At 49.7% G+C, this 12085-nt stretch overlaps 1 non-coding gene across 1 annotated transcript; it reads left to right on the top strand.

The window, feature by feature from the left end:
* Positions 1-297: 297 nt before the first annotated feature.
* On the top strand, positions 298-401 carry LOC112665170 (U6 spliceosomal RNA). The gene has a single exon (XR_003140263.1). It is a non-coding gene; the product is annotated as a U6 spliceosomal RNA (small nuclear RNA).
* The last annotated feature ends 11684 nt before the right edge of the window (positions 402-12085 follow it).

Here is a 12085-nt window from a genome sequence, read left to right as displayed (position 1 = left end):
GAGCACCTGAGACTGCGTTTCCGGCAGCAGAGCAGACACTTGAGTAACACCAGCCCTTGTTCCCAGAAGATAGGACTCGATTTTAGATTCGGTTCTGATTCTGCATTTGCTTCCAGCTCCTTTCCTGGTATCAGAACACAGCTAAGGGAGGATGTCAGTGTTTTATCCTCTCACTTCCCCACATTTTCCATGAATCCTGGATAGTATATGTTTTGCTCATTGCACCAGAAACCAGTTGTAGGGGATAAACAAACCTTTTGTCTCCAGATCTCCGAAGTCTTTTAAACAATTAGTCTGGTGCTTGCTTCGGCAGCACATGTACTAAAATTGGAATGATACAGTGATTAGCATGGCCCCGGCACAAGGATGAAATGAAAATTCATGAAGCATTCCATATTTTTAAAGAAGACATACAGATGGCCAACAGACACATGAAAAGATGCCCAACATCACTGATCACCAGGGAAATGCAAATCAAAACCACAGTGAGATAGCACCTCACACCTGCCAGGATGGCTAAAATCAACAGCACAAGAAATAACAGGTGTTGGTGAGGATGGGGAGGAAGGAGAACCCTCCTGCACTGTTAGTGGGGATGCAAACTGGTGGAGCCCTCTGGAAAACAGTACGGAGGTTCCTCAAAAAGTCAAAAATAGAGCCACCCTATGATCTGGTAATTGTACTACTGGGTATTTACCCAAAGAATATAAAAATACTAATTCAAAGGGATAAATAGGGATACATGTCCCCTGATGCTTACAGCAGCATTAGCTCCAGATACCTCCATAGTATCTCAAATTATGGCAAAGGCCCAAGTGCCCATCGACTGATGAACAGATAAAGAAGGTGTGGAGGGAGCTGTGTGTGTGGGTATGAGTGTATATATGCATATAATGGAGTGTTATTCAGCCATAAAAAAGAATGAAATCTTGTCGTTTGCAAGGACATAGATGCGGGTGGAGAGTATCATGCTAAGCAGAAGAAGTCAGAGAAAGACAAATACTGTATGATGTCACTCATATGTGGAAATTAAGAAACAAATGAGCAAAGGGGGAAAAGAGAGAGAGAAGCAAACCAGGACACAGATCCTTCATTCAAGAGAACCCACTGGTGGGGAGGTTACCGGAGGGGAGGGTGTGGGGGATCCTGCAATAGGGGATGGGGATGAGGAGGGCACTTTGGCCGCGAGCACAGGTCGGTGATGGAGGGGACCAACCACTGTATGGTACACCTGAAACTGTTATTACACTGTATGTTAACCAACTGGAATTTGAATAAAAACCTAAAAAAAAAATTTAGTCTGAACAATGAGCTTTCCTGAAGGGCCGTTCTGTGGTTGTGTTCTGTTTCTACCTGTTGTGAGTCACGCCTTCAGTGAAATTCTAAAATCTCACTTATCCCAGTTCATTTGGGGGGACTGTTCTGTTTGTTGGGGCATCAGCTGACGATCCACCATCCTGCTTGTGCTCCATGTACGCCATGGAGAAAACCACCAAACGTTTTTGCCTGAACCACTTGCGCAAAATGTTCTTGGGAAACCCGGGTCTTCTACACATAATCCGCCTTTACCTGAGCAACGGGTCTTTCGATCTGGAGGATTTTCCTTTGAATTGCAGTATGTACGTAATAAAATAATTACGAGTAGGTCAACTTTAATTTAACGAGGGGCAGTCAACGCCAGTGCCTTCAAGGCCCAGGCAGCAGCTGGAAGGGGGAAGCCGCTGGGGACAAGTTGGTGGGGATGGAACCAGAGGGAGCACGGATCCTGCCTAGAAATAATCACATTTAATATTTAAATCGAATACCACACTGGCCAAAACCTGTTTGTAAGCCAGGGGGCTTCTAGCCCGTCAGCCCGAATTTGGTGAACCAAGTGGGTAAGGTTGTTCCCTGCCCTGTATCACTGCCGACTGGGACACAGATCCACAAGATAGAGGGACACCTGTGAGGCCCTCCAGACACCTGTCTCAGTAAGTGGTCTGGCCTCAGGGGCACAGCCTCCAGCTGGGGGTAGCTGGGGTCCCCAGGACAGCCTGTGGGTCCTTCTGAGGGCATGAGAATACTAAGAGCGTGGAAAGGGTAGAGTTGGGGCTCTGGGCCAATTGGGTCTCATTACTTTCTCTGTTGACCTGGAGCCCAGTGGAATTTCTGAATCTTGCTGATTCTCGGCACCTTCATTTGGAAAGAAGGGATGAAACCAGTACCCGTGCCCCCCACCCCCAGCCCACAGTTGACTTGCTGGGAGGGTTCAATGTGGAGAGAATCAGAGCATGCTCAGTGCTCAATGAGAGGGCACTTCTGCTCTTAGGGTCCTTCTGTGCTCCCAGAAGATTTGAGGGGCCCAGACCAGGGGGCCTCAGAGCTGATGGAAAGGTGTGGGGACAGGTTCATGGTTAAATTAAGAGCTTCAAACGTTATTTAAAGGCTCCAACGGTCTTCCTGACTACCCAGGTTTTCTGTCCTGGGCTCTGTGAGCCCCTTCCTTCCCTGCCATGCGTCTAGATGACGTTTTTCTGCTCTTGTCCTCACCCTACACCTGGCACGTCTTTCAGGGAGCTGGCATGGTTTTTGCTGAGTGAGTCAGGGAGCCCAACAGAGGCTTCTCTGGGCTCTGTGCTTCTTCTGTGCTTGCTTTAGGACTTCTTCCTCTCCAGACTTCCAGGACCTGACACCTCTTGCCCTCCTATGAGGTCACTTCCCAGCCTGGTGCTGGGCCCCTCCTACTTCCATGGCTTCCTCAGTAATTCACCTTTCCCTGTAATCTAAACCCCAGACTTCATGTGCTCTGCTTGACACTGTAACTGCCTCCACTTGGCCCCTGTGCCTTAGGATCACTCCCCCTGAACTCTGAAGACAAATGTCTCAGAGGAATCAAGCAAGCCGGCCCCACGGCCTACCACTGAGCCCTGGGGTCTACCGTGCTGACAGTGAGCCCCACGACCAAGTCTGTTCTTCATCTGCTTCTGCCACCATAACAGAGTCCTGCACGCTGGAGGCTTAAACAACTACTTCTCATGGTGCTGGAGGCTAGGAGTCCAAGATGGGGCGGGGGGGGGGGCGACAGATCTGATTTCTGTTGAAGGCTATCTTCTTGGCTTGCGGACCACCACCTTTGATGGTTTCCTCACGGGGCATGGAGAGAGAGGGCGCAAGCTTTCTGTGTCTCTACTTACAGGGGTACGGATGCCATTGTGGGCACTCCACCCTCCTGAGCTCATCACCTCCAAATACCATCACGGTGAGGGGCGGGCTTCCAATCTGAATTTGGGGGGAAGCAGTCTATAGCACCCGTCCTCATTCTTCTAGACCCCGTCAACCTTTTGTACCATCTTCATGCCCTTCTCTCCCACTCAGCGGTACTCGGCCAGCCTGCCTCGCCCTGAGCTCTCCAGGGTGAACCCCACTGTCCGTGGCATGGCCCCTTCCTCCTCCCCCAGCATTTTGGTCTTTTCCCTTTATGCGTGGGTCAGTGTCTCTCTCTACAGCCTTTTCCATGAGAATGGGCGCTGCCTCTTATTGTTTGTGCTCTTGCTGTTTACACGGGAACAACACACTTTATCGGTGGGAGGCACTTAGAACCACAGGAAATGGGCTGCGCAACTTCGTGAAGAGTCGATTTTACTTTAATCTGGGGGAGATACAACGACATGAATTGAAGATATCCATGCACACATACGGACTCACACAACTATATACAGAATATATTCGATTCAGGCACTTTTTTTTGTCTATTTTTAAAAGATTTTATTTATTTATATAAGATTTTATTTATTTATATTCATGAGAGACACAGCGAAAGAGGCAGAGACACAGGCAGAGGGAGAAGCAGGCTCCCTGTGGGGAACTTGATGCGGGATTCAACCCTGGGACCCTGGGATCATGACCTGAGCCGAAGGCAGATGGTCAACCACTGAACCACTAGGTGTTCTGATTCAGGCAATTTTTTTTTAAAACAAAAGAATGCTTTTTCTACTTGGACGTGTACTCTGCTAAGCCATTGGAAGTACTCTGGGGGGACGTGTCCCAAAGAATGAGGTCCAGGGCACTTCATCTTGAAAATTAATCTCAAAAGCCAAAGAAAACATGATGTTCCTGCCTGAGAGAGTCCCCCGCCCCCAACCGTGGGAACCCTGGTTCCCCCGCTCAGGCCCCGGGACACTCTTCCTCTTTTCTAATCCCAACGTGCCACAAATACTAACGATCCCACTTCTGCTCTCTCCAGGGTCCGCCGGGGTATCGTCCACTTCTGAGCCGCTGCCTGGGTTCAGACGTTCAGAGTCTCACCCGGGGATTATTTCTACCTCATTCTTGCTCGTCGCTCTGCTCCTGGTCAGTTCATTTCATCCTAACATTTTCCTTTTGCTTTGTTCTGGGTGGCAACAGACCCCCAAAATCAGAAATACTTACTTTTTTGATCTCTTGGGGAAAGGGCCAATGGGATGGATTTGTTTCTCAAGGTTATAAAGTCCTACAGCCAAAGTTCAGTTTTTTTTTGTTTTGTTTTGTTAATTTATTTATGATAGTCACACAGAAAGAGAAAGAGAGGCAGAGACACAGGCAGAGGGAGAAGCAGGCTCCATGCACCGGGAGCCCGACGTGGGATTTGATCCCGGGTCTCCAGGATCACGCCCTGGGCCAAAGGCAGGCGCTAAACTGCTGCACCACCCAGGGATCCCCAAAGCTCAGTTTTTAAGACAAGAGGATGGTAGGCTCTGGGAAAGCTTTATGACACTAGGATCTCCCAGTGCCGTGTGGGCTCAGAGGTGCGGCCAGGGTGGGGAAGGCCGCGGCCCCAGGGTCTGCGACCCGCCGAGGAAGCAGCAGTGGCCAGGCAGAGTCCTGTCTTCTGGCTGTAATTATTTCTGTCTTTCTCCAGCCGTGCTCCACGAGAGCTGTTGGTACTGCACCCAGAACAGTTGAGTCATATAGCTCAGGCCACGCAGATTGTTCAATTATCCTTCCTTGGAAACGGTACCCTCTGTCTTGTCTGGCAAGGAGAGTCTTCTTCGCACCCAGCACAGTGCCGATCCCCTGGGGTTGCCAATATTTGCTTATTGAACCGGTAATTGAATTAACAGAGAGTCCTACATGCATATGGAAATGTATATTGACATATTTCAGTTCGAAAATGTCTTTTTAACGGGATTAGAACATTATGTGAGTTCCGAACTAAGTCACTCAAGGAGGCCAAGAGTTTTTATTTATTTTATTTGTAATAACTGAAAGTGTATGAAAATAACAATGGGAACACATTTCTTACGGAAACATCCATGTTCTTCTTTGCTTTGACATTTGCCAAAAACTTAAAAAAAAAAAAAAAGAATCTGGGGTTATGTGTGTGGACCTTTCTATCTTAATCAATATCTGCTCATCACTGTAGGGAATGGAAAAGAAAATACAGCCAAAGAAAAGATTCCTGAGCCGTTTTGATAAATCGTTTGTGACTTTCAGCAACATTGATTCCAAGAGATCTCAGGCAATAATTTGAGAATTTTTTTATCTTTGGTGCCTATTGCAAATGGGTTAAATTATTTTGCCAGGTCACTGACATCCTGTCATCCCACACTTCTATAGGATCCAACATTATTTCCACGTTAGCTGGAAATATCCAGGTCTCTAAAACCTTGAAACGTAGAATTGTTGCTACAAAACATGTATTTCAGTCAATCCTGCCATTTTTGGAGCTCTTTGGGGGATGACAAAGCCCTCGTGAAGCTTGGACTTTTAAAACCAACACGGGGGTGCTGCCTCACCTGTCCTGCCCACTGGTCTCCTGAGGAGACCTGCTGGGGGTCCTTCAGTGGGGTGGTGGGGTGAGCAGCCGGGGGCGGCCCCCTGGGTCACACGTGTTTCTAATATGTAGTTCTGTGCTGGACTTGAGATGGGTTCCGCACTTGAAAATCACAGGCAAATTTAGAAGAAATGCAGAAATGTTCCAGCAGGAAGGGAAAGAAAAAAAAAAAAGTTTATCTACTGCAGATTTCATGGCGTTTGTGTGAAGCAAGCATCTCCATATTCATTGTCATCAGAGCGGTGAACTAACGAAGTTTGACTGGTTTTGCTTGAGGAGGTCCTGGCATGAGGGCCAGGAATTCCGTCCCCAGTCTTTCAAGTGAACCGTGATCGCCAGGAGCACACTCTGTGCTCGTGTGCCTCGTCTCCTCCTGCTCACTCAGCAGACTCCCAGACTTTTGCCGAGTGCCCCCCCCACCCCAATAAGCTGAATGATCCCATTCATCGGAATTACGGTGGTTTCTGTACATACATTAGAATTCTCTAGATGAGAATCTCTTGCTTCACATCTGCACCATTGTTCCTGTTCCTCCCTGGGCCCTTGTGGAGCACTACTGGCCCCCGTGCAAGAACCCCACCCCTGACCCTCCTGGCTGTGTCCCTACCCACAGGGCAAGGCAGCCAGTGTGCCACCAGGAGCCTGGACCTGCATGTTCCTCCCACACCTCCCCCCAGGGAAGAACAAGCCCTAGTCCAGCCCTAAAAGGGCATCAGAAAAATCATGGTCCCCCTTCTGGGAAGGGGATTCCCTTTGGGGTCCCTGCCAGGCTGATTTAAGACTCTCATGTAATCTTAAACATTTCAGTGGGAGAAGTGTCCTTATTATCTCGATTTGCTTTTACTATTATCCCAAACACTGTTTACCACCAAGGAGCGTGTATGTACTCTGAAAGAGTGCGACTTGCGGGGTGTTGACAACACTGCACCCCATCACAGAGCCCCCTTCCCAGCGCTTCTCCGTCAGGCGCTCTCCCCCCATTGATCACAGGAGGACTAAGCACCCGAGAGCTCTGGACGGCCCTGGGGGAGACCCCTCGGGAGAGGGCTGGGCAGGCGAGGGCCCGGAGGGGCAGCCCAGGAGGTGAGCGTGCAGGGGACACGTACACGGTCACACAGTCCCGGGGAGGCGGGGAGTGCCAGTACCTCCTTCTCACATGCAAGGGATGGAGGGCCGGCAGGTTCACCGCTCCTCTAGGGCCAGGCTGCTCTGGACAGTGGGGATTTGACCTCTGCTTGCCCCTCCGTGTCCCCATTCTTCCCACAACTTCCAGCATCTTCATGTAAAGAAGATCCAGCTGTCTTTTCTTGAGATCCCTGTGTGGGTGACACAGGACGCTGGGCTGGGTTGGCCCACGTACAGGACAAGGCCATCTGAAGCAGGACAAGAGGCATGTTGTGCTGAGGGTCAGAGCACAGCAACCCAGGGATGCCCCCCATGCCCCTCTCCTCCCACACACCGTTTTTTTTGACAAAGCGGTCATTGATTCTGAGGTTAGAAAGATTGACCTCTATCTGGCCTTAGCCTGTTTGCAGAAATCCCAGATCTCGTGGCCTACAGTGGCAGCAAGATCAGGTTTAACCAAACCTTTACTTGGCTCCGTGTATTATGAGCCAGAGGAGAGCTCCGATGGGTCCGTAAGGAGTCACGGATCCAATGCAGGCCTCTCGTTCTCCGTTCCGGATCTCCTGGGCCCCCAGGGGCGACTCTGCTCCACTGATCTGACCGTGTCTTTAGAAAATAATGAACGTGTCACTGAACATTATTTGTGCTGCACACTTTTGGGTCATCCACGCGGGACATAATTGCACATCCACCCTCCCTCCGACGCAGACTCCGCCCAGCCCGAGACACCCATTCTAAATTGTGTCCCCAAAGCTGTAATCACGTCGTGGTTGTCAGGACACATGAGGGCTGCCCTGGCCCGCCGCTTGGTATTTCTCGGAGGGTGGTCATTGTGTGTGAGGAACCATCGGGGCCACGGTTCCTCTCCCCAGCCACGCTTCTCCCAAACCCTGAGGTTTGAACAGCATGCCTTTAGCCAGCTTTTCGTCCTGCCAGGGGGAGCTTTTGCTTTTTCTCCTGTGAATCCTCTGACTCCAATAAAGGCAGAAGCTCAAATTCCTATCTCTCCACTTTTCAGTTGCCAACTCCCAAGCCAAGTCTTACCTCATTGGAATAATAAAGCCCCCTATTTACTCTGCTCTGGGGCAGGATCCCAATTTTGGGTGGCACTCTGGCCACAGGCTCCAGCCTCCCCCCGGCGGGTGCGCACAAGCTGCACGCACGTCAGATCGTCAGTCATTACATTCGAGAGGCCTCTTGTCGATGATCAGAATAAACCCTTCCGTTTCTACATGCGGTGACACCGGGGTGCAGAGGGGTGAGACAGTGGGCTCAGCGCGACACTGTGTGCTTGGTCGCGGAGTTAGGGCGAGAGCCGAGGTGCCTAGCGTCTCATGCCACCGTCCTCCCCTGGCCCCGGGGTTGGCTTCCCGGCTCGTTCCTTGTACTGGTTGTGGTTTTTTTAATTCTCGAATCCCGCTGGCCTCCACGTCTCTATTTCTGCCCTGCTGTGTCCCCACACCTATTTGGTGCGACTTACAACCCTCTAGTATATTGAAATAGCAACACATGGACGGATTTTTAAAATTCGGTGTGGAGAACAGAAAGATAAAGTGGTGCAGCGAGAGCCGAGGGGAGGCGCTGCGTGGGGCTTGCCCTCTAGGGTCCTACTGACTGTGGCGTTAAGTTACAGCACGGCCTTGTCCTGGCAACCAAAGCACGAGGGGATTAAAAAATTGGTATTAAAAAATACCAATTACTCAGAAGTAAGCTTTTCCTGGCCATATTTTGTCCTATATCTTGGATTTGGCTTCTTTTTGGTTGTTGTTTGTCTGAGGACATAAATATCAGGTCCCTCTCCCTCATTAAATGAGCTGTAAGTTTATTTTCCTGCCACACTGTCCCTCCAGGTTGGTGTACCGTGCCCTGGCTTCCTTCCAGCTGAAGGCCCTTCTCCCCATTCAGGCGGGGGCTTGTGACTCTTCTTCAGTGACCAGGCCTCCTGAGCTTCTCGGCGGCTCCATCCTCGCCTCTGCCCAGGGCCGTCCTCCTTCCTCCGAGCAGCTGCTGCTTGAGACGTTTGCTGTGGTTAATCTGCTTTCTGCCTGGTGCCCGAGCGCAACAGCTGGACACACGGGCGCAGAGCCCCCCGTCGCCTGCGTGGTCGTGCTGTTCCCCTGCTTGCTGGCACCTGCCTCCTGCTACTGGGACGCCTTGTCCCCTTACCTGTCACCGGGACCCAAGGAATGCTCTGGGGCCCAGGCGGAAGCGGCCGCTCAGGGACCAGAAGGCAGAAAGCATCCTGTGCCCGGCGGAAACCGGCAGAGCAAGAGCCGAGTCTCGAAAACTTTGAGATGCCGTCTATCCTCATTGCCTTCCTGCCTCTTTGCTTATTGATTATCCTCGTACACATCCCTTGCCTGTTTCTGCCGGTTAATTATGCAAAGTGACATCACATTTCAGATAATAGGAGAGGAGAAGGGAATATCCAAGGGAGCCGGGGCCCAGCTCCAACACCAGGGTCCTGGCTGCCGGGATGAACGGAGCCTTTGGGGTAAACTGAGTCCCGTTACCCTCTAATGATGACTCGCTGCTGTTCCTCCTCTGGCGACTTCAGCTATGAACTTCTTTTCTCTTGGGCATCACGTGGATTGACAAGCAGTGTGCGGACTGGGAGCGTTGCCGTCAACACGCTGGGCCAGCGCCTGCCATGCCATCGCCCAGCAGCGCTCGGCGTTCGTGCAAACGCTTTACAACACCGACTAATTGGTTCTCGGGGGGGGAAAGGATCATGGAGGAGCACGGGCATTTGCACATTCTGTTGTGTTCCCAGCCTCTGCCGTGGTCACTGATGTCACTGGACGGGGCCAGAGGCCTTCCCAGCGTGAGCATCCCCGCTGTGCACCTCTGCCTTTTCTCAGATGTTCGGTGGCTTGACTGTGGGTGGGTGGCCGAGGTGGCAGGCGGGCTTTGACGAGGCCAGGCATGGAGGGAGCGACCTCAGTCCCTGCTCAGCCGCCAGCAGCCCGGTGTCTTGGCAGGTCCCTTGGCCTCCGCTTCACTGGCTGCAAGAGTTGGACGGGGAATTCGGTGATCCCCATGTACCCAGAGGGTGAAGCCGTGGGGGTCCCCGCACTCCCGATGCAGACCCTGCCCACGGACCTCAGACCTCACCTGGCCGCAGGCCTCAGGCTCTGGCCCCCCTGTGCCGTCCTTGATCCGCGGCCTCCCGTGCCTCCGTGGCCCCTCGCAGAAGCTGAAGGGGCAGAAACAAAGATAATGGAACACAATGCAAAGTGAAGCAGTCACTAAATCCCTCACTCCATGCACAGAAAATTATCGCCAGCTGTTGCCCAATTAAACGCAGCAATCTAGCAGAGCTCCAGCAGTTCAAAGGAGAGCGCACACACTGCGTACCCAGCCAAACCACTTCCGTGAAAACCCAGAGGATTTGAACACAAAAACACATTTTTCCATAAGCTACGTTTGTGTTTTTGCTAGAAACAGCCCCACTCTGCGAACAAGCACCGCACCCTGTCCGCGGGGTCCATGCAGAGCTTCTATGCACACCGTGTCTTGGCGTCTCGTCTCCAAGAAAGGGTCCTGCCCCTGCAAGCGCTTGCAGGCTCTCCTGAGGCCCTATCAGTGCTCTGTGCCCACAGGTGAAGCTGTTCGTCCGCTGTCCATCTTGTGTGTGCCAGACCCTGTGCTACATTTCCGAGTATAGACATCAATAAGACAGTTTCCTGCCACGAGCAAACCTGAAGTCTGGCTTAACGGACAGGTGTGGAAACCCTAATACAATATTGCACCGTCGTAAGGGCTTTTCTAGGTGTTTGGACCAAAACAGCAAGCATCGGGGTGCTTGGTGAAGCCAGAGAAAGCTTCTAAATCAGCTCTGTTAGAACTGGGACAAAGGCATGCATGGCTAGTTCTCGAAAAATGCATTTTCTCTCTATGATCAGGGTTTTTTGCTTTTTTTTTTTTTAATTTGTTTGCTTGTCTTGTGTAAGAAATCTTTTCGTATCCACAACCCTGAAGATATTTGCAACGGATGAAGATAACACTTATTTTCTAAAGCCTCTATAATGTAGCCTTCCGCAGTTAGGTTTATAACGCACACGACTTGATTTTTGTGCACGGTGCAGAAATTGAATGCAATTTGGGGTTTTTTTTGTTTGTTTTTTTGTTTTTCCATATGGATATCCTACTTCTAAGCACAGGTGCTGTGTTGAAAGCAGATTGTAAGAATGAGAATTTCGTTTATTCTATCCTGTTGACAACTTCAAAGGAAAAGCTTTCATTATTTTTACTCTAGATACTAGGATTTTTGTAGTGTTTTGGTTGATGCTTATTAGTAGATTAAGGTGTGCCCTTCAAATTCCCCTGTGTTTAGAGTGATTTCTATCATGAATTACTATTGAATTTCATCAAATTGTTTGTATCCACTTATTAAGATCATACGGAGTTTCTCCATTAATCCGTTGAAGTGGTGAATTCCATGAGTGGAATTTCTAACGTTGTGCCAATCTTGAACTCCAAGTATTAAGTCAGGTTCCTTTATATACGGCTGGATTTGGAATGCCAACACTTTTTTTCAGGATGATTGCATTTACGTTTGAATGTCAGATTGTTCTACAATTTCCCATTGTTTTTCAGACCTAGTTGAGTCTTGGTATTAACGTCCTCTCCTTTGTGAAGCATACTTGTCCCTGCCCCCCCCCCCCCCCCCCCCCATTCTCTGGAAGACTTTGGGAGAGATTGATTGAGTTTGCTGTTGAAGCCATCTGGGCCTGGAATATCCTTTATGAGGGAAAAGTTTTGTTTTTGATTCATTTACATTAACTGAGTCACTTCTAGTAAGTAATGTTTTTCCTAGGAGTTCACTCGTTTCCTTTACATTATCGGTATTAGCATAAAGTGGTAAAATCACCCATATTTTCATTTTGGATCGTGCTTTCTTTTCCTCTACTTTCTTGAGCACTGTTGCCACAAGTTTATCAATCTTCTTAGTTTCTTCCAAGAATCAAACTTGTTTTTTGACCTTCTTTATTGTGTGCCCTCAAAAAAAAAAAAAAAAACAAAAACAAAAAACAAAAAAACTTCATGGATTTCATTGATTCCTGCATTTAAAAAAATTCTTTACTTTCAATTTTGTATGGGATGTCTTTCTAGATTGTCAACATGGATGTTTACCTCATTCAGCTTCACATTCTCTGTGTTTCTTTC

Source organism: Canis lupus, chromosome 17, assembly GCF_003254725.2.
Source record: "Canis lupus dingo isolate Sandy chromosome 17, ASM325472v2, whole genome shotgun sequence".
Classification (NCBI taxonomy): Eukaryota; Metazoa; Chordata; class Mammalia; order Carnivora; family Canidae; genus Canis; species Canis lupus.
This window is presented reverse-complemented; position numbering and strand designations above follow the sequence as displayed.